Raw genomic sequence first — 27,829 nt, 5'->3', positions numbered from 1 at the left:
AAAAGTTTTTCAATATCGTCTACAATTGAGATTTATCGGCATATTTTTAGAACGTGATTTTTTAAATCATTCTCAGTCAGTAATTCCACCAACCAGCTGGATTGCTAGACTCAGCACACATTTAAAAACTCTCGGAGATCTCTTAAACTACAGCATTCGCCCCGCTACTTCTACAGCATTTGCCCATTACTAAATTTCTCTCATTACTCTGTTTTGAACTCATGATACAGGCAAAGTATCGTGTCGTAATAAGTAAATTATAATTCATTAATTAATTTATTTATTATTTACGTAGATATAATTAATTGAGTCAAAAATAAGGTTACTGTCGGTAATTCTTTATTCTTCAGTGACATGAGAATCAGTTCTTCGTTTTTAAGATTCAGCAGCCAAATATATTATCTAGACAAAATTAACGTAGAAAATAGCAATTTTGAAATCACAGTAATTAATTTTATTTGTACACATTTCTTAAACTATTGCTTAAAATAGTTACAGAAGGAATTCTCGTTTAAACATAAAAGTAATTGGACTTTTTGTTTCAAGAAAACAGATCACTTTTTCAGATTATTGTAATGCGATTAAAATATTCAGAACTTATTTTTTTAACACTTATTTTCGCTTTAACTTTACGAGTTAAGTAGTTTGAAAATTTTTTCTTAAGATTAACTTGCGAGTAGTCTAATGAATATAGCCATAATTTTGAAACACTTATGTAATTATTTTTACAAATAAGTAAAAAAATGTCCGTCGGTATACTTACTACATATATACCTTCTATTGCATTATATGTTTAAGTACACAAAAACATTTTTATTAATACAATGATGACAATAATACATATTTCTGTCTATCAGTGACATCTGTGATTTCAAGATCTAAGTGACTGCAACTCCCCCATTTTTTGCCCCATTTCTAGGCACGGGTCTACCTGAAGAAATAGGAAAGGATAGATAGATAGATAGAATATTCTTTATTGCACACTTCAATAGAACAGAACAATAATACAATATTATATAAGATAAACGTATGCAATACGCGGTCTTATCGTTAAGCAGCGATTTCTTCCAGACAACCTATGCATGGAAAAAGTAAGGAGTAAAGGATTAATCTATGTAACCACATCATTCCAAATAAATTTCTTAATATTAATATTGCGTTAATATGCCTATGTCTCAAAATATCGCTCTGAGTTCAAGTAGATTCAAATCAGCTAGGATACTTTTAGTATATTCTCCACATCCTTATCTAATTCAATTAAAATATTTAAAATATAACTTTTATTATCTCTGCTCTCCTTACCACTTCCTTTATTTAAATGAATGCCTTTCTTTAGGATATCCTGTCCATGTTTTGTCTATCTTATATAAAAGAAACCGTTTCCATTCAGGAATTCTTTTGTTATACTACGAAATTCTTGAGCCATTAGACATGCTTCCTATATAATTTCCTTTTAACGCTAGTTAAGGAATATTATCCGTCGTTTTAACTTAGTCTTTCATTGTGCTCCTATCTTCTCTATTTCTTATCTTTTTGTCGCTTAGAATCTGTTGTACTTTCTTCTTTATTTGGATTCTAATATTTGTATTCGTTTTTGTGCACTTTGTCCACATTTATGCTTACTTTCTCTCCCATTTTATTCATATTATGGTTGGCTGAACAAAATTTCTATGTGTAGCAAAGGCCATTTTTTTCTTTAAATGCCTTATTTGAATCTTAATTATATATATCTATCTACCTATTTGTATATATAGGCTAAACTAAATCAAAATAGGTTTTTCAAGATAAATGGATTATTTATTATATTTATCCTCCACAACACCAGCTTGCTTATGAAGTGAATGTACACCTTCTTTAAGTTAGCATTCCTCGATTCTTGTGTGTGTATAATAACAATGCTACCATTTCTACCCATCGCCTATTCCTGTGTCTACACTACAACCATGGAATAAATCCAAAATAGGGGCAACAGGTAAAAACTGAAGTCAAAACGCGTCACCTTTTACCTGTGTGACGTGCGGCAGGTGCGGGCGGGCGCACGTGACGCGACCGGGCGCCACTCGCGCGCGCACTGCGGACCGAGCCGCTTCGACCGCTCGAATAACCGTTTAAATATTTGAATTTCGAATGTGCTAGTGCCAACTGAGGATTTTGTGCCAGTGTTTTGTGCTCCTTGTACAGGTTAGTTTGAGTTTTTGTTTTTTATTCAACTGCCAGTATTATGCGAATTTTATTATTGTTACTTTGTTGCAATGAAGTTAGGTTATAGTGAATTTAAAGCTCGGATACTTGAGAGCGTGGAAACTTTGCGCTGCGAGCAATATTGCTTGTAAAAAGTTACGATAAAGGAAGGTAACTTTTGAAACTTTTTGAAATATATTTGACAGGTGTAATAATAGTTTCTCATCATTTTTATATTTACATGAAAAATTTACAAGAGGGAGTTTTTATAAAAAAAATATACAAAAAATATTTTATTTATTTGTTAATCAAATTGAAAATGCAAATAACGTTTAACGTTAACATATTAACCAATTTAATGATTTTCTGGATATTCTTGATAAATAAGAGCCAATTTGATTGGTGAATGTAAGATTGAGAGCGTCGCAAGAAAAGACATCAACGGGCACTGTTAAGACTTCGTTACGTCATCTCGACTGAAAGAGCTTTAACCGCTAAACCTGAATAATAATATTTAGATATAAGATATTGCGAATAATGGAATTACTCCTAATGCTGGGGGACTTCTGTTAGATAAAAAAACATTTAATATAAAGTTCACCATAGTGGATGGATGAAGAAAAAAATATGGATATTTTTTGTCTTATGACAAGTACTATGAAACTTTACGACTTTTAAGAATTTTAAAAATATGGATTATTTTTGTCTTATGACAAGTACGAAGAAACTTTACGACTTTTGAGAATTTTTGAAAGAACTTTAATGAAATTTCCTATTCCTTGTACGATGTTTTCCTTCACAATCGAATCAACTAATCATTTATTTCTTAGTCGCATAATTTAAAAAGGGGTTTTGCTGTGATTCAGCATTCATAAAACTAGGACTCATAGTTTTACAAGAGTCCTAGTCGGGTCGGAGTTCATCCCTCAAGCTATTACTGCTCATCCACAAGTATTTACTGCTTTATTTAATGATTGTAAATATTATAGTAATATTCAGCGCAATTTTACTAATGATGACGATCCCATAATGGATGTAGGTAATTCCAGGAAGTATCAAATAGTTTGGGAAATTGTCCACATTTATCTGGTATTAGGCACAACGTATTAAGAATTTAGGAGTAGTACACGGTAATACTGGTATTATAGAAGATTAGGATAACTTAAGGATTAGCAATACTATTAATATCTAATGAGTGGGAATTACCGCAGTTAAGTTATATATAAGCCAGTTTTTCCCGATAAAAACAACAAAGGAACTCATTGGCAGTTCAATAGATACCGAAGATGTAGCTAGTATTGATGATAGATAATCACGACTTACAACAAAAAATATTGAAAACATTTAACATTGCGGTTTAGTTGTTATTAATGTTATGTAAGTACTTGCTCTAAGTAAACAGCTTAAATATAATTAAAACATTTGTAATGAAAAACAAGAATGTTACGAAAAGCTATCAAATGGAGATTTAACAACGTACGGAGAACATTCTTCTCCATAACGAAACACCTTGTGAAGCGGTGGTAGTTGTATTGACATTCAAAAAGTGCTCTTTAAAGAACCTATTTCGAATAACAAAAAATCGATTGATTTGATTTTTAATTTAAAATTTCAGTTCTATATTTAAAATAAAGAATAACAAAGAAATCGTTTTCAAAATCACTTAGAAAACGTTACAATTGACACTGGTATATTTTATAAAATGTTCGTAAAAATCAAATTGAAATATTTTTAAACTTACAAAATTAATTTTTAAATTAAAAATATAATTACAAAAATGTAATTCATTTTCAAAGTGAACATTGAAAACGTTTAAATGTAACACTATTATTTTATTATATATTTAAACGGCATGTTCTAAACTTAAAATTACAACTGAAAACTGTTATTTTAAAGATCTTATTATTTAAAGATGATGTTGCGTTAACCTTTATTGAGTGATGTAAATGTGATCGCGAGATTGTGTTATGAGTTATCATCACGTCTTAACTTGACAAATCGCCTATTACGTTTACATTGCTTATTAACACGTTATTTTGCTTGTTAGGCGTTTTGATGAAAATGATATAAATTGCAAGTAGTCGTACAAACACTGATTTGAGGTCATTCTTTGAACATTTCTTGGTCTATGTGAGCCATGAACAACAGTGGAGAGTGATAGATTCCTAACCAGAATAATAGTCGATATTTTATTAAATTTTTAGGATCATAATACTTATATAATTTATTAATACTTTATTTGAGTTTCGTAGTTTATGAGATATTTTTTGTTTATTCAAAAATAGATAGTTATAAAAATAGCTCCAAGATTATAACATCGTCTTCATATTATTTATCACTGTAATATAACACAATGTTAACTTCATATTATTGCTATATTTGCTATTATGTCTAATTCCTATGAGGCAGAGATTTCTCAAATTTGACTAAGAATCAATTGATACTTGATAAGACTTCTTCCGATCAGACCAGGTCAATAGACAATAGACTTTGGTAGAAATTAATATAACTTGATGACAAATAACAGATCAACAGAAGATAATATTGTACTTCTTAAGCAAATACATCTGAGGAGTCATAACTCAAACATTAAAATAAGAAAAAAAATGTTGGCATAATATTAAGAATCTTTCAACGCAATTTATCGAAAATGATAAAAACTTGCAGATGACAACATTGTTGTTTCTGTATCTGGATTCGTCTTTGAATCGAGATGAATCCCATCAAAACACAAACTGGTTTGGGTTCAAACCACTTTTGACCTTGTGGTATACCTCGGTCTGTTCGGGGCATTATATTAATATAATGGGTCAATTTATGACTGACCTTTCTTTCTAAATAGATTTGTAAATCCTTAAAGTTTAAGTTTTGCATTTTATAGTGGCAATAGATAATTTTGTTTTTTTTTTTCTATTTGCAAATTCAGTGCAATAGCTATATTTTGTGAATATGTTTCTAGAATTAAATTAACTAAGTGAATACTTTTTATTTATCATTTTTTGTCTTGGTTACAGTTTATATTATTTTGTGTTTTGGAATTTTCCTACGTTCTTACTTATCTAAATTGACATGTGAAGTGATCAAGATATTTCCAATCATTATGTAGATTCGTTTATTCGTATAAATGAATTAAATAATCTGTGCAAATTCAAATATTCGGATTATTCACCTGTATATTTTAAATTTAGAATACGAAATGTTATTTGTAATCGTTAAAATTGTAAATTCTCATTCGTCCGGGTGACTCACCCTTGACACTTGGATTTCCAATATCGATTTAACAAATAAATAGTCATAGCAACTTAAGTTCTAACAATTTTAAAAGAAATATACGTGTGTTTATAACTTTATTTGTACTTTTATCAATGTGTGCAGTGTGCATGATAAACGCACACCATCGCCGTATACTCGTATAGATATGATGTGTTGTGAATTTGTGATTGTGTGTGTAAGATTTGTATGGACAATAATGGCAATGTTGTGTTTTTATCTAGACTTATTACGACTTATTAAAAGAAATATCGTATGAGTGATATGATTGTGCTAGAAAGATTTAAATGTGCAAATGTTTTAAGTTCCTCCTTAAGCCCTTAGACCTCCACTGCTAGACTAATTAAGGTTTTGCCGTTATGTCTACTTATGTACTTAGATTATTTTGCGCGTATTAATTTACTTTGTGTCGGCCAATAGTAAATAACTTAGGGGGAAACACTACTGTTAATCTTGAATTAATCGCTTAATCGGCAACAACGACCTCTAGGAAGAGAAAGGGTGGCGATATAAATTAAATATACCACCGTTTTCGGAAAATATAAATATATTTTACACAACTATTTATATTTACAATTGTAATCCTTTTAATTTGATTATTTCATACGATATATGTGAAAAAAATAAGACTAATAATAATTATAATGGCGCTTAAAAAGTCACACTTTATTTGTAAATATTGCCAATCCTTTTGGGTATCGTTCTTTTTGGGAAGGATTGCTGTTAGACAAAGACAACAGATGGTATGAGAGCGTTAGAACGAGACGGTAGATACGTTTCGGCGGTAGGAGTGGTGCAGTATGCGTTTTTGCCGCGGCAACTTCGTGCTATGGCGCAAGTTATAAAAAGTTGCGAATTACTGTATGGTGTAATTGTACTGCTTAATGTGGTGTAATGCAATATGATTTCTTTAAAATAAAGATACTTAATCGTATTACTATAAAATTGGTATAACAATTTTATAGTAATACGATTTGAAAAAAATATGATCCAAAAATAACTAAAAATATAGTCCAGATTTTAATTCAAATAGAGTGACTACAACTGTTAATAACTACTAAACGCAATTGTTGCATTACTTCTTATATTTTTAGAAAAAAAAACATTTTTAAATTTTTCTCCACTTTATCACGTATGTATGATGGCATATACGATTAAGATTTGAAAAATATAAAAAGAAATCGTAATTATTTCTGTTACTGCCTCCCTTATCGTTGGTTGCTCACACTTTGCGCTTTTTTATCAGAAAAACTACACACAAACCAGCAAACTCAAAGTCATACAGTATACATTCAACAACAGATTGTCTTGCAATCAATCAGAACTTTCTCCTGCATGTTCCTTTTCCGCTCCGCTCGTGCTTTGGACAGGCATTAGGCAAAACGCTCAGTGGTCGGCCTTCGTACGACCGGTTGGGCCCGCTTACTTTCGAGTTGCACCTATAGAGGTATTTCGGACAAGCTCCGTAAACAATGTTAAGCGCCATTAAACGAACTAATGAATTGAGTTTCAATTAGCTAATTAACTGGTTTATTATGGTTGGCAATCGATTTGATTTATCAAAGGTGGTAGGACCCTCTGTGGTTCCACCACCGCCACACCTTATTCTGCTTAATAACGGCAGTGTTAAGCGTTGTGTTCTAGTTTGAAGCGTGTGGTAAGGGAGACATACTTATTCGAGGCATTCAAGCTTAGTCCTCAGGGGTAGTGGCGCATAGTGGCTTTTATTCTTGTAATCCTGACAGACCCATGCGCAACAAAAGAACAGGAATATGTTGTAAATAATTTTCAAACGTCCACAATTCCGGGCTAGTTAGGTACATGAATAGATTTTCTGGTGTACCGAGTTGACAGAATTATATAATAAATTGTATACTGATCAATTATAAGCTTCAACTTCACCTGTTCTCGTTTTAATCAATAAGAAACAGAAAGTTATCAATTGCATGTTTTTTTCGCCAACCAGTTGTTGCAACGATATTTGCACACTGCCTTTCACTGTCGACGGACGAAAATACGACAAATCACAATCACTCAGTATTGGCAATGAGAAATAGTCGAGTTATATCTAGACAAGAAATACATTATACTGAGATAAAAATCTGTAAACCTGTACTTATCCGCAATCTTTTGCTTAGTCTTTAGCAAATAGCAAAGTGATAATTACCTGTAAAAGCTTGGTGAAAGGTCCTCGAAGTGGCCACGCCTCCTCAAGATGATTAAGTCACTTAAGACTTGCAGGATTGATGACTTGAAAATTGTGAAACGCTGGGAGGAAAAGTGTATGGGACCGGTTGCTCGAATCAATTAAAACATATGTCCAGAAGTCAATCGCTATGTTGCAGAAAAAATAAAATTCTCCATATGCTAGTGGTATGCTGCTATTGTTAGCCTGGTATTCGAATCCCATCCGGCTTTTAATTTTTCAAAATTTGGGTGTAGAAAGTAACTATGGTATTTGCCATAAGAAACTCCTTAGAGAATGTATATGGTTGAGAGTTCTCTAAATATTTCAAATTTGTGTAAGTCCACTATATCACTCCACATTCGATGAACACTTGATCAGCTTGCCAGCTTTCTGAGGAGAAATCCATACCCAGCAGAGGAATAGAAATGGCTTAGAAAGAAACCTTCAAAGGCTGACAGTAAGACGACACCACAAACAACCAAATTCATTAACACCCAGACCAGAACATCAATCAAATATCACCATGAGTATCATGACCAAAAGTCAAACCGCAAATCTTGGACAATGTGAGCATGTCCTCAATAATTCAAATGCAATCTCCACGGACTTAATGAAGAATCGCAAATAATGAGTTTTGCACAACACCGGCCGAGCTATGCAAATTCTCGTAAGTGGCACACTACCATATGTACACATGTACATAACACGTGGACATCACATACGCAAACATTGGCAGCACATAAAGATGACAATTGATTATGCACACAACATCATCGCACCATCAGGGGACTTAATAAATGGATTTTTTGTTGGAAAATTTTAAGTTGGATGTTGTCTTAAACATTTTGAAGATGGCAAATCCGTACGATGGTAAATCCGTACGATCCGATGGTAAACAATTGGCCCTAGTACCTCCAGACTGTTTAACTCCGGAGGTACTAGCGCCTCAATTGTTTCTGTTTTATAACATCAATGTTAAACGCTGCTGGTTTGAAGGGTGTGACGAGGAAAAAATATTATATGAGGCATTTCAACTTAGTTCTGAAGGACAGGAAGTCATCGATCATGCCGACAAGTAAGACTTCAAGGTTATATCTGTAATATCCATGAGAGGCAGTTGCCACTTGCACGTTGCATCAAGGGGACTGGATGTTTGTTTGCTACATCTCTAGTATTAAAATGCTTGCGTTAGAGACCTAACCTCAGCAAAGTGGTGAATGTTTGAAAAAGAAGAAGATTATAAAAATACTTCATAACCAAACTTTGCCTGTAGGTGGCTAGCTACGAGTAGATAGCTACTCTTGATAGAGTAACTATAAGGTCTATAACGCAGCAGTGATAGCCTAGTGGTTAAGAAACTCGGTCTCTCGATCGAGGCGTATTAGAAATTAATTATCACTTGTTTAAAACGGTGAAGGAAAACATCTTGAGGAAACCTGCATACCTAAGTGATTTATAAAAAATAAATCTCAAAGGTATGTGAAGTCTACCAATTCGCACTTGGCCAGCGCGGTGGACTGTGGCCTAATCCATCTCATTCTGAGAGGATACCCGTGCCCAGCAGTGGGACAATAATGGGTTGATGACGATGATGATGATGAAGGTCTATAACGAGTAGATCAAGTAAATAACCACATTGTCATCCGGTACTGAAACAACTTTTCCAATCCGTACAACGAAATAATAAATTGCATCCAAGCCTTATCTAAGATCGCTAATACGTAACCAAGCATTACTAAGTAATTCTGAAAGAGATTACTTCGCCTGTCTAACGCACCTTGTTCTTAGCATTTTCATATATTATCATCGTTAAGATTATAAATTAATTACGCTGTTCTCTTTACAAATAAAATAAAATACCTATTCTAAACATTTTAATATTTAAAAGGTAAATTTGCATATACGTTAAATGGTACATTACTCCTGAAAGTCAAGCAAATATACATTTAATATTTAGAGAACAAAATGAATAATATTAATACGGAGTTAAATATTTATGTAGTACGAGCATAATTTAAGTTAAAATAGAACATAGATAGATCTATCAGTTACATGATCTCCACTATTTTACTTTTAAGAACAATACGGACAAATTAATAGTTTTCGCGTAGAAGTGAAAAAGTAATTGAATACCCACTAAGTACTAATTCAATTCATTTTACGATTATTACGTTCCGAGAACAATAATATACTTCTAGATCTATTCAATGGATCCATTTGACATTAATGCATTAGTTAGGCCGATACCTCATGTGCGCTTATTGCGTGAGCGTTAGATGATGGTTAGATGCACCTACCATCTTGTCGTAAGCAGTTGCTTAATACGCTGCCGATTGGGCTTCAATTTTGGTGTTTGAGCGACTGACAACCGCTGCATGTTTAATTTTGTGCCAAAAATCTGTGTATATAGATAAATAAGGTACTAAAATGTCCCCGAGCAACTTTTATCAGTCACGACAACACCTACGTAATCGTTAAAGCTGCCAGTTGCTTAAACGATAGTAGTCAATGTGTAGTCAGCCTTAATTGTAAGTAAACAACGCAAAAAGTAAAACGTAGATCAATAATGCACATCACTTTATTGCCTCATCTCTACAACTAGTTATAGAATAAGTAAATATCAAACATTCCTACTTTCCGACTTTCCTAAGTTGTGTGTACACTTACCTAACGATTCTATGTCATCCGATCCGGTATTGGCAATAAATTTAACACTTAAGAGAAGTTTGGGAATCGCTAATTTAAGCTTCTTCTCCATAACGAAACACCTTGTGAAGTGGTGGTAGTTGTATTGACAGTCAAAAAGTGGTGTGAAAATGTCTCACATGATTGATGTGATTTTTTACACAACATTGCATTTTTATACAAGAAACTTTTAATATACTTTGTATCCTGAAATTCGCATAAGAACAGGAACATAACTTTTATTTATATCCCTATAACTATTATAAGACTTGAGACCTTCGATCAAATATGTTGCGCTTAAGACGCGAAGAGATACCGAGTTTAGTTATTATGTCCTACCCTTCAGAGTTATGTTAAAATGGCCGGCGACGATATCGGATCGGATCAAATGGAAATATTCTTACGTATTCATGTATTACGTAAACACGTTTTCGGTAATCGTCAGGTGGTTGTGGGTCAAATCGTAACGAGGCCGACCACTCGATGACATTTACATCAGAGTCAACATGTGGACATTAGGTTACGTATGGTGGGTAGATGGTAGATGGTGTGAAGGAAAATGTGCGAGATTTCGACCAATGGCAAAATGGCGATCTCACTATCGAAAATGATACGTATGCCGGTCTTAGCTAACATTTATTACTTTTTGTTGGAATACCTACGACCTGATCAGGAAAATATAAATATAATTTTCTCTACACTCGCTTAAATGTCTTCAAGGTTTCTTGCCCTTTAAAACAAAAATTTCTCTAACTCAAACTCTTATTCAGCCGATTTTAGATTACGTGGACGCTTGCTATTTGGATGCCACAGAGGAGCTATTAAATAAACTTGAGCGCTTGCAAAATCTCTGCATTAGATTCATCTTTGGTTTAAGAAAGTTCGATCGCGTTTCCCATTTTCGCAAGGATCTCAAGTGGCTCCCAATCCGTTTTCGTAGGAATACTCGTATCCTCTGTCTCCTTTATAATATCCTGAAAAGTCCATCCTCTCCCTCCTATCTGAAACACCGTTTTTCATATACACGGCCTTCTCTGGCACCTTGTAGATCTCATCTGAAATCCCTTCTTAATTATCCTTCTCACAAAACTTCTTTCTACTCCCGCTCCTTTTCCGTTCATGCAGTTAGACTATGGAACTCACTACCGCCCCATATTCGTCTTTCCAACAGTATTTCTTTGTTCAAAAGAAGAGTAAAAGAGCACTACTTATCACTGTCATAATTAAGTATATATTTGTATGTATATATTGTCATATGTATATATTATTGTATATATTATGTGTATATAATTGTATATATGTATATGTATATGATATCTATCCTACTTATCTATTTTGTGCACACTTTATTTGCCTTACATACAATTTTTCTGACCATAGGGGCTGCTGGAAGAAATTCCAAGTTGGAATAAGTAGTCCTTTGTACTACATTTCTTTTTAATACTCTATATCTTTGTTATGTTCTGTGTACACAAATTTGTAAATAAATAAATAAATAAATAAACGGGTTTTGTGTTTTAGTTTTATACAAAACAGACTTAAATTTTAACTTTGTGTATATAGCATAATTACAATATGAGACACAGAAATTCATTAATTAAATCTACGTCTATGTTATGAGCTTAGAAAATGGCCTTTTATCATATTTACTTGTTTAGAGCTTTAGATATTAGAAACAACAAGTAGTAGATCAAGCGTATTTTTTTAATTAAAAATAGTCAAGTACCTAATTCCTCAGAAGTAAAACTACATACTTTAAAATAAACTATTCTTAATATCACATTAACATGAGTAGGTATATACTTACATCGTTTTCCAATTTTTTCCACATGCCAAAAATAAAAGAAAAACTGAATATTTCCTTACAAAAATGCAACATTTTAAAATGCAAATGATCTGACGTAAATTAATATACACCTACTTAACATGCTTAAAATAGGCTTTTATGTAATTAACATAAACACGTTTATTATAATCGATTATAACACGTTCGGTTTGAACCCAAACACCTCAATACGAGATTACTAATATCGACGCAACACTGATTTATGATGTGACAACGAACTAAATAATCTGAATAGCAGGCATATAATTAATAAACACAAGCTCTCTCTCACTCGCTGTAATAAAAAATTAAGTAACAAACTAACATACAGCACAAATGATGTTAAAGTAGTATCTCTAATTTTATAGATTTGCGAGCTAGACCGCTACGCGAGATCGGCCGCAAATGTATTGCTTTTGCTACTCTTGATGGGTAAACTGGAATGTTCCCTGTAAATATTTCCCTTGCGTTTAAATTCCCTAAGACAGATCCACGGATGTATGAAGCGCTGAAAAAATAGAACATGCCTTTATAATCACTTCAATTGATGTGGCATTCATTATTTACTGGAGTTGATTTTGACGCTTCTTCGTACAATGCATCCTCCCCATTAGTGAGACGTCGTGATATTGGGACCTATCCCTTCTCTAATCTTAAGTGACGTTGAAAATTCGTATTTTAGTGTAAATACTTGATAACATTCGAATTGGCGTAATGATAGACGCATAGGCACGACGAATAGCAATAGTGTTGAATTAATAATAGTATTAATAATACCGGTAACATTTAATAATAGTCTTAATTCCGATTTTAAAATCCACGTGACTAGCTCTAGACCAGTCCTCTTCATAAATAAAAATAATAATTGTCGCGCGGGTGGGTTGTGTCCACACAAATTTATTATGCAAAGTGGAATATTCCATTTATTCATCGTATGTTTTTATAATACGATTTACCTGTTACTCATTATAATCGATGCCTAAAGCATTCCACTAGATTCAACACCTAAATGTTATCGAATATGAAAAAGTTTAACAGTTAAATTATTGATAACAATTAAAACTGAAAATACAGTAGCGCATAAGATTTATGGGTGGCCAGTTGCGGTCATTCAAGGAATGACCATTATTGATGTTATTTACCATAACTTATCGTTAAAGATAGTCTTATAGACCTCACACATCAATGTTATAAGCTTAGAATAAATTTGCGACTTGCCCCATAATTATACACTAAATAAAAAAAACATATTTTTTTACCGTCTTGTGCGTGCCATGAGAATTGTGTAATTTTAGTACTTACATTCTTGATTTTGAAAACACGTGACTTATTGAAACTTCGTATTGTAAATATATATTTTCTATATGTTGACCAATCGTATATTACTAATAATAATATTTTTGCTTATTTCAGGTCGTTAAGGTGCTTATCTGTGACTGTGAACGTGACATGTGATATACAAATACATTGAATAACTATACAATACAATATACAATAAACAAACTTTTATCAAAGAAAATTTGACGAAATATGTTTGCGCCGTAACTTGTGACATTGAATATTAATAATTAATATTAATTCCACATCGAATTATTAAATAACTTAACTATTTGTGAAGTGAAGTGCTAACTGCCGGACACTTTAACTTTGGCTGTATATTCTTGGTGAGTATTTGCCCAGTGCCGTTTCGAAATGTTTTGACGTTTTGAGTAATTTGTGTTATTAGTTACTTAACTTTATTCAATGCTTACGAAACAACTTTTTATTAACAAATACATTTTTAAATTCAAGTGTAAAGGTGTACTTTAATTTGTAAATATAGCTTCAATCTACACTAACATTATAAAGAGGAAAACTTTGTTTGTTTGTTTGGATGTAATTAATAGGCGCAAAAACTACTGCTTAATTCGAAAGCTACATTATCCTCGAGTAACATAGGCTATATTTTATATGAAATATATTTGATAAATAGATTTTGAGGCGGTACAACGTTTGCCGGGTCAGCTAGTATTTTATAAGATGATAAATGTTTCAAATTTGAAATGTTTTTGTTAACTTGCATTTTAAATATGTGATACTGGTACTTGATGTAAAAGAAAATATAATTAACTGTATTTAAATTATTTTTCGATATTTGGTACAAAGCATTTAAATGAATGAAAACTTATAAAAACCGAAGCTACCAATAATAGACATTTCGTAAATGGTTCTGGTATACTAATATTCAGATGATATTTTATTGACAATTTAAAACTGTTTTGTAAAAAGTGTAATGATTACTAATAGTTATCTTAGAAGGCAGGCATAAAATGAAAATAAATCGAGATACTACAAAGCTTATAAAGGAGCAAAAAGCGTCAGAAAAGTTGCATGGTCGAGCGCATCTGCTCACAACTTGTTCAACGCACAACTTTCTGCTTACATAATCGTAATATCGATAAAGGCTCCATATCCGAGGGTACTTTCTGTAATACCGGTTCATATCCGCCTCAGGAATATATTCCTCGACTTTTTCTTTACGTAAAACATTTCGGACAATAACTCCTTATCGTTACACAACCTCTTTAGTGCAAATTGAATTAAAAATAATACGTTACGTAAACGTTACTTACTTTTTCGATTAACTGTTTTGTAATTTGATTGTTATTAACACAAAATTCGTTCGAGAATTCAATTTATAAAGTACGGTGTTAAAATATTTTATTTTCAGTCATTGTATATTACGATATGATCTGCTATATAAATATTTGACTTTTATGGAATGATAGCGCGATGGTGTGATTTCTTAATGTCCATGATTCGAATCCCAGGATGAAGTATGCACCTTTTATGAAGACATTTGCTTATTATAACTTGCTTAAAAAGTCGAATTCTTACAGACAAAGAGATGAAAAATCCAAAAAATGGATCTTTCCATTATAATATGTTCAATTGGTAGATAATATTGTGACATTATGCAAATAGTCGTGGTTTTAGAAACTGCACATTATTTTGATGTTAAAGAAAGACAGTTCAAATTTATATTATATATAGATTGTAAAACATTTATTGCTATGCACAAAAAATGCCACATATCTACACTTGCAACAATACCTCTGGTGTACAAGTTCAAAGCCGACCTTGGTGTCGCATGCTGTCACCGGATCGAATCATTCCCACTAGTTACAGCAAAATTGCGAACTCATTACACACTCACACGTATTTTAATACAATCATACGAATACACACACCAATACAAACTTTTACTAAACATGAGTTTTTACGTTTTTACAAAAATTACTGTTTTGGTATTTCTTTACGTATTTGCCCATACATTTCCAATCAGCGCCGCGTATCAGTCAGTCAATCAGCGTATTGTCAGAACTGATTGGAAATATATGGGAAATACGTTAACAAAAACAAAAGCAGTCATTTTTGTCAAAACGTAAAAACTCTAACTAAGGGTACAGTAGTCATATATGATTGTATTGATCGTGATCACGTCAAAATTTATAGCTTCCGATTTGTGCTGTAATTATTGGAATGTACAAGGTTAGTTAAGGTAGCAGTTTTTGTAGGTCGAGATATTTAATCTATTTCATAATCAATTAGAATAAGTAGCGTTAAATTGATAAGAATCTTGCAGTCATAAGATAATTGAAATGGGTTTTCGGTTGTTACGACGCCTTTTAAATACGACTTCAAGTTATTCAAGTTATTCATGAAGGTGGTAGAACCCTTTGTGGTTCGACTCCGGCGGCACCACCGCCACACCTATTTCTACCTAATTACAGCAGTGTTAGGCGCTGCTGTGTTCCGGTTTGAAGGGTGGGGTAAGGGAGACAGACTTTTCCGAGGCGTTCCAGCTTAGCCCTCAGATTGTGTGGGATTGTAATGTAGATTTACATTTTCGTAACATTTTGTCTTAAAACTAAAGATATCAACGCATCTGTGATTGAAATCAGGTGGAATTCCTAATCAGTAACTTAGTCACAAATATTTCTCAGCAGAAACAATATACCATCAGGCTTCAAGCGCATTTACTGTTTCTATAGTATTATAAAAACTAAGCGTTGTGTAATATTCAGATTGTACCCCTAATTTCTATGACATCTCCTTGACTCCACTATTACAATATCACCTTGACCATTGTTGACCTAAAGTTGAGTCAGCAGTCGACAGATCTTTTCTAAATAAAACAGTGATTATTATTTAAATAGGTCTTGTTTACGTATGCCACGTAAATCCCATTCTTTCTGGCTGGCTAGCTGTCTGGCTGGTCCTGACTAAAATACAATAAAAGTAAACTATTTCTTTAGTTAGTAATAATTATTATAAGCTTATTATATGCCTGTACTAAAATGATCCATTATGCACATATCCCACAAAGGCGGCAGCTTACAAGCAATAAATCTAAAATATTTCTTCGCTTACTTAGTAATCATTATTGTAAGCTTATTATAAGCATGTATTAAAATGATCCATTATGCGCATATCCCATAAAGGCGGAACTAGGTGAACTAATTATAGTAATTTCGATCACTCATAAGTGTAATGAGCATGATCAAATTATAGCATGGAGTAAAGATAAAATTTCTCACGCCAGTGACCTTGTTTGTGCCGGAAGAACCCCATTACAATGACACAATGATGGTACACACCACCATGCAGAAAAATAGATTCGAATGTCATCACGTTGGAAGTGGTGGAACTCTTCTTGATTCTACTGTGGAAGCATGCTCGTCATTGCAGACCTATAACCGTAGTGTTAAACGTTTGCTGAGACAAGTGCAGGGATCTTCGTCTAATGTATTGTAATTTGGTTTTTAAGGGTAAAAACGCATCCGTAGACCTCAAGTAGCGCTCCTTTTCCTTAAGAGTTCACTGCATGTTCAATTTCGCAAAATAAGATATAGCAATCTACGAATTATCGCAATAAATGAAAGTAAGATTTTATCAAAACTTAAATAGTTATCATATTGTATCATAGTCTACCTGTCTGGAATGCAGTTCGTGAATCAGGGTCTCTAATCGATCCTAAACAATCCATTGACGTATCTGCCGTATCTGATTCTTTTAAGGTCTGAATGTTTATCTTTGATTACTTACATAGCATCAAACCTTTAAGCATTTTTTTTTATAATATAGGAGTAGCAGACGAGCATACAGCCCATCTGATGGTAAGTGGCTACTGTCGCCCATGGACATGGATAAGTATGTCTTCCTTACCACACTCTTCAAACCAGAACACAACAGCGTTTAACACTGCTGTTATAAGGCAGAAATAGGTGTGGCGGTGGTGCCGCCGGAGTTGAACCACAAAGGGTTCTACCACCTTCAAATAGAGTATTATTATTACCAGGACTATATGCACAGTAAGCACGTTAGCTCGCGACTCAGCTACATACCTAATTGCTGTAATCTCGATCGTGAATGTTGTCTTTAACCAGCAATTTAGAAAGGACATTACATCGAGCTGGGCTGTTCACTATAAATTAGTTGGGCCTTGATTGATTGATATTGCTCGCTTAACGCTTTATTAATTATATGTAAAAATAATGGCATTTAAAAAAAATTAAAAAGAGAATAATTATTTTTAAAATTAAAAAAGACAAACCCACTGAGTTTCTTACCGGATCTTCTCAGTAGAGGTCGCGTTCCGATCCGGTAGTAGTTTAAGAAAATATTGTAACTGACAATTTGTAAGTGCCGCCGTTGGCCTATACAAAATAAATATATTTCATTTCATTTCATTTCATTTCATTTCATTTCATTTCATTTCATTTCATTTCATTTCATTTCATTTCATTTCATTTCATTTCATTTCATTTCATTTCATTTCATTTCATTTCATTTCATTTCATTTCATTTCATTTCATTTCATTTCATTTCATTTCATTTCATTTCATTTCATTTCATTTCATTTCATTTCATTTCATTTCATTTCATTTCATTTCATTTCATTTCATTTCATTTCATTTCATTTCATTTCATTTCATTTCATTTCATTTCATTTCATTTCATTTCATTTCATTTCATTTCATTTCATTTCATTTCATTTCATTTCATTTCATTTCATTTCATTTCATTTCATTTCATTTCATTATACATAACGTGCATGTTAATTAATGTTTTTGTTTTAGTTTTTTGTGTTATCTTTTATAACATACCTATATAGTTATTTCTTGATTAGTGTCATATTCTGATTTTATTTTTACTAGTAACGATGTCTCTAAATTGTGTAAAGCTAATCAATTAGACTTTATGAGAGTATTTTGATAAAAAATTAATAGTCGGAAACCTGGAGGCATAATTCAAAATTGTAAGAAAATAAAAGAAATACATAAATATAGAAATAGTATAGAAAAGGCTTAAGATATGAAAAGTGGTTACTATTTTACCAAAATAAAAAGATATACCTAGCGACTTGTAAGCTTTCCATAATTAATACTCAAAAGTAAGATAACATCTAGGACAGCCCTAAAATCCAGATCATGATTTTTTTGTCACTTGAAGCTTGTGGCCTCATCAAATATAATATAATAATTATATAAACATTATAATATGATTATGAATAATCACCAAACATTTAAAATTGGCCTGCTTTTAGTACACGTGATTTTGTTGTTAGTATTTTTTTTTTGTATATCGCTAATAATGATATCTTGTTTTTTGTATGTGTGTTTGACTGTATGCCATTCATTCATTCATGTCATTCTTTGCATGCCCTGTAGCCCAAACTGCCATGCTTGACGGATTTTAACATAATGAGGATTCGTCTTTTTTTTAACGACTGAAATTTAACTGTCTTTGGATTCGTCTCAATTATGGAAGAAAATGGGAGGCTATATTTTTAGCAGTCAGATTTTTTATTTCATGTTTTCAAATTTTTCCATTTTTTTTTATCATAGTATGATTAAAAGGGCACTAATTCAATTTATTAATCAATTTCCGATCAATCGGGACTTGTTCTTTTACCTAACTCGAGAATCTCTTCCGCTCGAATAAACTGGCATATCGAATGCAAATGATTTAACCGTCCAACTTCATTAAGCTATTTATAATTAATTTACATTGATACAGTATGGCAGACGCTACATACTTATTTAAGTTTATCTTTGATTGGCTGCTATTTATTATCTTGACGTTATATGATACACTAATTCATTTTAGCAAAGAAGGATCTCTTATAAGTATTGTTCAAGTTGGTAATGTTTAAGAAGTGGAACTAACGCTTGTCTTGTACAAAAGTCAAATGTCAAGTCATAGATTAGTAAAGATTACTCGCTAACAAGTACTAACAAGAAAATGTAACCTTTTGACAATTATCACTGTCATCTATCTATTTTCGTGTTTGAAAAATATATAAAAATATAGTTTTTTACTTATTATTCTTACTTAAACGATATTTCTTCGCACTTTTTTTTCGATTTCGTGTCTTAACTGCGCATGTCGGCATTGTTCCGGGTAAATTACACCGTAACAGCCATTAAACGGCTGACAGAACTGTTAGCCGTTTAAGTAATTTAATGGCTTCCCTCAATTAAAAGGCGGTGAAATATCTATACTTATCTATGTGTCAAGTACAAAACTTCTTTGTATTCAAAGTGTTTATAAAACTTCGATAGCGTAATTCGAGTGCCATCTTTTATTGAATACTGAAACGTAACAACATCATATTGTGTAGGTATCTTCTCGGAAAAAAGAATTTAATGTAATTATACGTAATTATTTCTAATAATGCAAAATGAGCAAGTGATTTTTATATACGTATTCAATATCATAATGAATTAGTGATAAATAAGTGTTTATTTTGACTTATAATGGTGCTTAGAGAAATAGTAAGTGTGTCAAGCATACCAGTAGGACTACCATGAGTTTACAAAAGTATTACTCGCTAGCGACTGCGTAAAATAAATGTATGAAAAATTGTACAGCGCCTCTGGTGGTTACTCGTAGAACTAAAATCCGTAGTGACGTAACTCGATACGTAAAAAACCTATCGAAATCAAATCGCTAGCGAATGTCATTATGATCTATTGCCATACAAATTCGGTCCCATGAGTCATTATTTTGACAGACGTTGTCAAGAAATACCGTAACGATAGTAGTTATGTTATTCACTAGCAAAATGACAATAGTTTTCTATTTACCATTTCTATAGTGGCGTTTCTATGCCAACTCATGGTAATGCTACAGCTCTTACGTTAAGCAGGAACAACTCCATACTGTCGTAAAGCAAATCGATTACGCCCGTAGGTTGTACAAGCTCTGGCTTAAAGGAAGTCATAACCATAACTACTTTCCAACACCTATTTCATGTAGAATTAATTCATTTCATTGTTCCACCAACACGGGTACTAGTCTGTTAATCAACACGAATATTGCTCGAATTACATCTCAATTTCCCTGAGACAACTGAAGTTGGACAAGTGAATCCGTGTTTCAAAAGTAATGACAGTTGACATTTGGGTACAATATTAGTGACTTGGCGGACCATGTCTATGAAGCGACCACCTCAGTCCTCAGAAGTAGCAAGGCTTCAGATAGAATCCTTGCCATATTTTTTTTTGTAAATGTCCATAGGCGACAGTGACAATTCAACATCAGGTACCCTTCGTGATCGTTTCATACAATATTAAATGTAATGTCAAAATTAATTACATATAAAAATTAATCTCATCCACACAAACAAAAGAGCAGCGTCTGTACTGACGATGTTTTGTGTATCGGCCCTAACATATTACACTAATTTAATAATCGCTTTCGAGATTACAAAACGATCTTACAGTATCAGACATCATGTAAGCCACACCTTAGCAGTGCTTACAGGACTGTCTCGTCACGTGGCCGGGGAAAGTTGGGTGGGCCCTACAACTGCAAGTAAATTTACGATATTGTGGCATGTTACGCAATGCATCGTTTGAGTTATTTATCTCTTCATTGAAGCAAGCTGGAGATATTTGCAATTACTGAGGTTATTAGTAGATCAGAGCAGGTAGAAAACATAACTTTTAAGGATCTAGCCATAGATTAGTAAAGATACTTCGCTGCCTTGAAATTGAATGAAGCCACAAATGGCTTATTATCGTAAGTTCTTTTTTTGAATTCTTGACAAATAAAAACATTTTTAGAGAAAATTTACGAATAAATAACTAATACTGCGTAATTTACATGAATTTACATAATAAATAAATAATTATTTCAAATAATTTAGGGATATTTTAGCACGGAGACGTGGCAAAACTTTTTTACGCAAGTATTTCAATTCTCAAAACTGGGTATATTTTCTAGTTAGGAGTGAGTAATCTTTACTAATCTATGGATCTAGCTCAGAGTTTTAATAAGTTTAAAGTAGTAGTGCTAAGAAGTACAAAGTGATTTTAAGGGTGTGGTAAAATAAAGTGAGGTAGTCGAATCAATACAGTTGGTAGGTAATGGTACATCTATTTGTAGCGTGTCACAGTTCTTGCCTTTAGATGGATGGGTATAAATGCTAGCTAACATACATATGAGGCGAGCATTTTAGTCCTCAAGAGTGGCTAGGTATGTGCGATAGAATTCAGCTAAAATACTTTTTAGCATTTTAATTGATAACAGACGTCCATTGGCGATTACCATTTACCAGGTTGACTGCTTGTAAAGAAAAAAACACTTTGAAAAAAAATGGTATTTTATACTATAAAAATAAACATTTTATATCTTATACTTCTTAACATAATTAATATTAATATATTTAAACGTACGTGGAGTAATAGTTAATTCAATTAAACGTTTACATGATTCGCGGTCTGTTAAACACAGTATCATTATATTATTATCAAAATAAATGTTATAATTAGCTAATAAACAGTGAATTATTGACGCAAAACTAATAAATTAATATGAAAGCATTAACTTTACCTACTTACTTATTTGCGCACATTTTTAATTTTCCTAATGAATATGTCTTTTTGAAAATAATTTATATGAAATATATTTGATAAATAGATTTTGAGGCGGTACAAAGTTTGCCGGGTCAGCTAGTGAGTTAAATTTTTTGAAAGCTTCTAAAAAGAAATAAAGTGACCTTTACTCGATGCCAAATTGATATTAAGTCATCCATGTCGTAATTTTTCAAGCAACAAATAACGGTTTATTGTTAGCACCAAACGTAACACAGTAATTGAATAATGGCAACACCGCGATGGTGAAGCTTCATGGCGCGAAACAATTCGTTAGGCTGACCATTGACGGTGACGCTGGAATATTGGCGACTTGGGCGTTGCATAAAGTGCCATAGATAAAAAAGTAATAAAGAAAATAAATACGTTCAGATTTTAATATTTATTGCTTTGATACATTTGTCTACAACAACTGGCTTAATAGCACAAAAAATATTACCTGCACGAATAATTAAAAGTAATTTATAATCTTATTGTTAGTCTATGGTCACAGACAGAGCGAGACAAACGTATATTTCCGTGTAATAAGGAAAGAGACACTGCAAAGCAACATAAGGAAACATTGACAATGTCGATGTTTTTGTTTCATCCTGTATGTAGCGAAACTGGAATTTTTCTTATGATTGAATCTAAATTGTAAAAGGCGAATATACGTAGATACCAGGACATCAGAAAGTCGAAGCGGGACCCGGCCATATACGGGAGGACGGCTTTCGCACGAGACGGGCTGTCTCCGAGCAATGACTGCGACGTTATCGATGACAAGCTTACAAGTTTAAGTGTTGAATTATTGGATGTTATGACAGGGATACTGAATTGGCTTAAATGAAAATACTACCTAATGACGAGGAGAACAGAAAATGAATGAAGGACTCTTAGACTGACTCTTACAAGTAATATTTCCACGGAATTTTTCATATGATTTTTTTTTACATAGGTGTATAAATAAAACACATTTTCGTAATTGTCTATAAATTTAAATGTTAAATTCTACAAGTCTTTATCTTACTATATAGATAGATTAAAAAAAACAGATATTTAAGTTTGGATATCGTTAAATTTTATTACAACTTAATGTTACTTAAAATGTTAAGTATTTAATTTAATACAGAAGTATCTCTACTATGTGCACAAGTGCACAAAAATGCATTAAATTAATATTTTCTTTTTAAATAATGGCTTCCTTAAAACGTCTAAAGTAGTTACTTCTTCTGAAAGTACCTACTTATAAAATTACAGTATAAGAATACATCTCTACATTTTGCACTTTTTTCAATAACATTAACTTTCATATTTCAGCCACATATCACATATGTCGTAATAATATGACGTCTACAAATTCGTGTACGATTCTTTAGCGTTTTGCTATCAAAATACCTAAGTTGCGAAGTTAAATGCAAACGGAGTTTTCTTAGTGAAATCGCAAACATCCCAGTAGGTCGTGCCGCGAACTCGTGATCTTCTCATATACTGCTTAAGGACTTGTGCAACCGTGATCGAAGAACGATTAGCGAGAAAAATAAAGGATACTAAGGTCATCAGTTACTCGTATAATAGTTATGGGTATGCCCATCCCAGGAATATCTAATGCTATGAGCATTTCATAGTAAGTCAGTCAGTCATAAAGCCTCATAAAATATCGGCGATCAGTTGTCCAATTAGCTATGTCACTCACTAATAACTGTCAACCTAGTCAACAACAGTACAAGTGTCAACCTTGCTGTAACCCTTCTAATGCCCCACAGCTGGGCACACATCTCTCCCTAAATGGGTGAGGCCTGTCTACTCTATTATTCATAAATGCGGTTAAATCAAAAAGTAAGACTAAGCTTACTCATCAGAGGTTATTTAATTTCCTCATAACCTAGTAAGAAAACTCTACGCTATACGCTCTACGCTCTACTATATGCTACGCTAGAATTTTACAAAACGATTGCTCTATTATTAATGAAACTTACGTCAATTTTATACAAAAAGATAAAATAGCAGTAAAGCACTGTAGAAACATAGGTACGGTTATTTATAATACCACAAGATCCGCTAATATATAGTATACTTTAAAACAGACCTCCTTTGCCCATTTTTGCCTCAAATAATTATCGCTTTTCGTCTGCCCACCCTCAGTCGGGCAAGTCAGTAATGTCGACATCGAAATACCGTCTATGTTATACGTTGATTATGCAGAACTATATACCTTACGAAGTAAATAACGTTAGGCGATGCTCAAATGTCAGATTTAAACTGTTTGAACTGCTGTGGAAAATCCTAAGGATATTGTTGTTTATAATCGAAATATACTCGTATATTTGATAGTTGTCCTTCTAGAAACTGTATTTCAAAACGTGCTGCTACCCTTCAGGACTAAGTTGGAATGCTTCTTTAGTAATAATATTTTTTAACATTTTCGGACCAAAGTTTGAAATTTGATAATTTTTAGGGACATATATTTCGAACTTCAGGAAGTTGCTTTTGGTTAAGATTGATTATTACTATAATAATAAACATAAGTCTTTCATATCACATCCTTCAAACCATAACACAGCAACGTCATAGAAATAGTGATAGCTTTAAAACTGGCATAATTTTAAACTAACTTGGTCGTAATCATAACTTGGACTCATAACGTTTAATTTAAGTGTATTACATAATTTCTATAACACAAACCATATTAAAATGACCGTAATTGAATGCTTGTCAAATGTAATAAATCAAATGAATAAATTATACATATTACATAAATCGGTCGGCTGTAATGTATCCACTTGTTCCTTTACATGACGTATTAGTGTAATCAAGTCTAATAACTAAGGCTGGGTAATTTGTCAAGGAAATGTCTGATAGGAAAATCGCTAAGACTGTAGTCTACTATGCTGGCAAAGTGCTGATTTGTAGATTTCACAAATTTGTGGAGAACTTATAGGCTGTAGGCCGGGTCCTACGCCTTAACTTATAATGGTCACATAGCTTTGAAATTACTGGTGCAAGCTTAGAATTCAAACCGCAGGTATCCTATGTTTTGTCCCTATAGTTCCGGGACCAGAGTAGGGCTACGGTACCCTGTGCATGTCGTAAGAAGCTCCTAAACGAAGGCTTTCGGGATTGCGGGCAGCAAGAGAGCGAGCTGGAACCGCCCGGCTAGCGACCCCGGGAAGAACGATGGTATGTGTGACGGCATACCGTCGGGAGCGGGACAGAAATGGGACGGCGATAAGCTTATCACACCCTTCAAACCTAAAATACAGCAGCACTATACGACAGTTATAAGACTGAAAAAGAAAAATGGACAACGAAGACTTCTACCGCCTTTAACGATAATAATGAACTGTTCTTTCAAGTAAACATAAGTGAACTGAAACGTAGGCAAATATCTTGTTTCATTGGCCGAGTATGTGAAGCGAAAGTGAAAACTCATCAATTAGCAAGCGCTGCTCACTTTTACCGATTCTATCAGTTTTAAGTGATGTTCCGAAAATATTTTTGCGCTGACTCAGTGTCATATGCAGAAAAAGAAAACGGTCTTATAGGTCAATCGATGTTCAGTTGCGCATTAACTTTAAAAATAATAGCAACTACATAAATAAATAAACTACATTGCAAGTTCTATCCGTAATCATCTGAAGGCTTTAGGTCATATAACTCTTCGGGATTCTACCTGAAGAAAATTTCTTAATAAAGGCCATGTAAAGCACTTAGGTGTTCTGGTTTTAAAGATATAAGAGAGAGACACTTTATGGGACATCCAAATTGTTATAGCGTTTTCATATCAGAATTATTGACTTAAAGTCACAAGATTATTAACACCTCAAAGCAGAACACATCACAACACATCTACAAACAACCAAACCCCGGATCTGTCTTCAAACTAATCCGTCGGATCTGTCGAGGCTTGAGACAAAGACACGACGAGTCGTCAGATCCGTTCACTGATAGCCCACACGCTATCGTGATCGAAAGCTGGACAGCTGCGATCTGTTGATTGTTTCATGTTCGCACCACTTTTCTACTGAAAGTTTGGGAATCACTTGTTATAGACCAATATTCAGTTTTAACTGTACAATAAAAATATTTACTGGATAATGATGATACCTTATTTATCTGCTGCTGGGCATGAGTCTCCTCTCAGAATTAAAAGGATTACATCGTAAGCCACCAAGTGCCAAAATGTGGACTTTACATATCTTGGAGAACTATTTGTAGATCTCTCAAGCTGATTTATTCAATATATTTCGTTAATCAGCATAATTTCATAAAATCAGGGTTCCATTCTTTGGATTTTTAACTCTGTATCCCCGACATGAGTATATGTTCAACAAAGTGTTCAAAATTCAGGTATTATGCAGTAAATATCTTTGTAAGAGAAGAATCGTTGAATCCTGGGTATTGTGTTGTAAGGGAAGAAGGGCGGAGAAGAGGGGATGAACTTGGGTATTCTGTACCAATCTTTGTGTATGTCACACAAACCTGGCACCAACATAAGACATATTAGTGCCCCTACGCTGTAGAAAGCTATGAACGTATCTTTTTTTTATAATATACGGGTAGCAGACGAGCATGCAGTCCACCTGATGGTAAGTGGCTGCTGCCGCTTATGGATATCTGTAATCAACCCCAGATAGGATTAGATATTCCTACCTGAGGTCGGCCACAGATGCGCCGCTACCCTTGAGGACAAAGCTGGAACGCCTCTGAAAAGTTTGTCTCCCTTACCACACCTTTCAAACCGGAACACAGCAGCGCCTAACACTGCTGGTATTAGGTAGAAATAGGTGTGACGGTGGTGCCGCCGGAGTCGAACCACAAAAGTTTCTACCACCTTCAAAGACATCTTAAAACTATACTTCGATTTTCAAATGAAATAGAAGATTCTCCGTTAAGTTAGTTAACGCTGACCTTTCCTCTAACTGATTGTATAAGATTTCGTTTGTTTGTCGATCTCCACACCGCGCTACCATGATGCAACTCACTTTCTACAGTGACAGACAGACGTACTAATTCACTCAAATTGTCGTTAGGGCCAGTATGTAAAACAAGTTATTGGGTAAAAGTGAAACCATCAATCGAAGGTAACTACACATGGTTGTTTATACGGGGATTTACAAATGTAATTTAATTGCATAACTGTCGTTAAGCCTTGTCCAAGGCCTTGGCCAAACAGTTGGTCAATGGTTGGTCATGTACCTTCTCAAAACAACGTGTTGTAAGAGCGTTATGGAGTATTTGTTTTCTAGGCAGCTTCTGATGTAAAAAACCCCAACACCAGACATAATAAATCGACTTGACTTAACCCCATTAGTTCAAAAATATATCTTTATAATTGTGACAAATCAATGAACAAAATCAAAACAATATCCACTTCAAGGAAGCCGCGAGCAATAAATTATATTTCTAACATTAATAAATTGTTCTTTCTTTCCATTTGTTTAAAAAATAGACACTAATAGACACGTTCCTGGCCCAGACGCAATAAAACAAATCATTCGCGAACAAAACCGCATTGTTCTCAACTATTACTCAATAGATCCGGATAAACTTTCATCGTTCACTAAACAACTACTTTCAACTCTACTCTGTTTTAATACAGACTAGTTTAGTGTTGCGAAGACGTTAAGGGTTCGTGCTCTGAAGATGCGAAAGAATTAAACTTCAAGCGTATATTTAGGTTTAACTTAAAGGTGGTAGAACCCTTTGTGGTTCGTCTCCGGCGGCAGTATCTCATGAGAGCCCCAGAAAACATGCTATTTGTTATTAGATGCTTTT

General features: G+C 33.4%; 1 protein-coding gene across 1 annotated transcript in view; it reads left to right on the top strand.

Moving 5' to 3' along the window:
* The first annotated feature begins 2,046 nt into the window (after nt 1-2,046).
* LOC140747230 (uncharacterized) overlaps nt 2,047-27,829 on the top strand; it is a 78,938-nt gene continuing 53,155 nt past the window's right edge. Inside the window, exons 1-2 of the mRNA XM_073079533.1 lie at nt 2,047-2,181; nt 13,563-13,813. The gene's annotated coding sequence lies outside the window, so the exon portion shown is untranslated. The remainder of the gene's footprint in view (nt 2,182-13,562; nt 13,814-27,829) is intronic.

This window comes from Epargyreus clarus, unplaced genomic scaffold, assembly GCF_041222505.1.
Source record: "Epargyreus clarus isolate Ecla_fem2 unplaced genomic scaffold, WU_Ecla_fem_2.2 ptg000014l, whole genome shotgun sequence".
NCBI lineage: Eukaryota > Metazoa > Arthropoda > Insecta > Lepidoptera > Hesperiidae > Epargyreus > Epargyreus clarus.
This window is presented reverse-complemented; position numbering and strand designations above follow the sequence as displayed.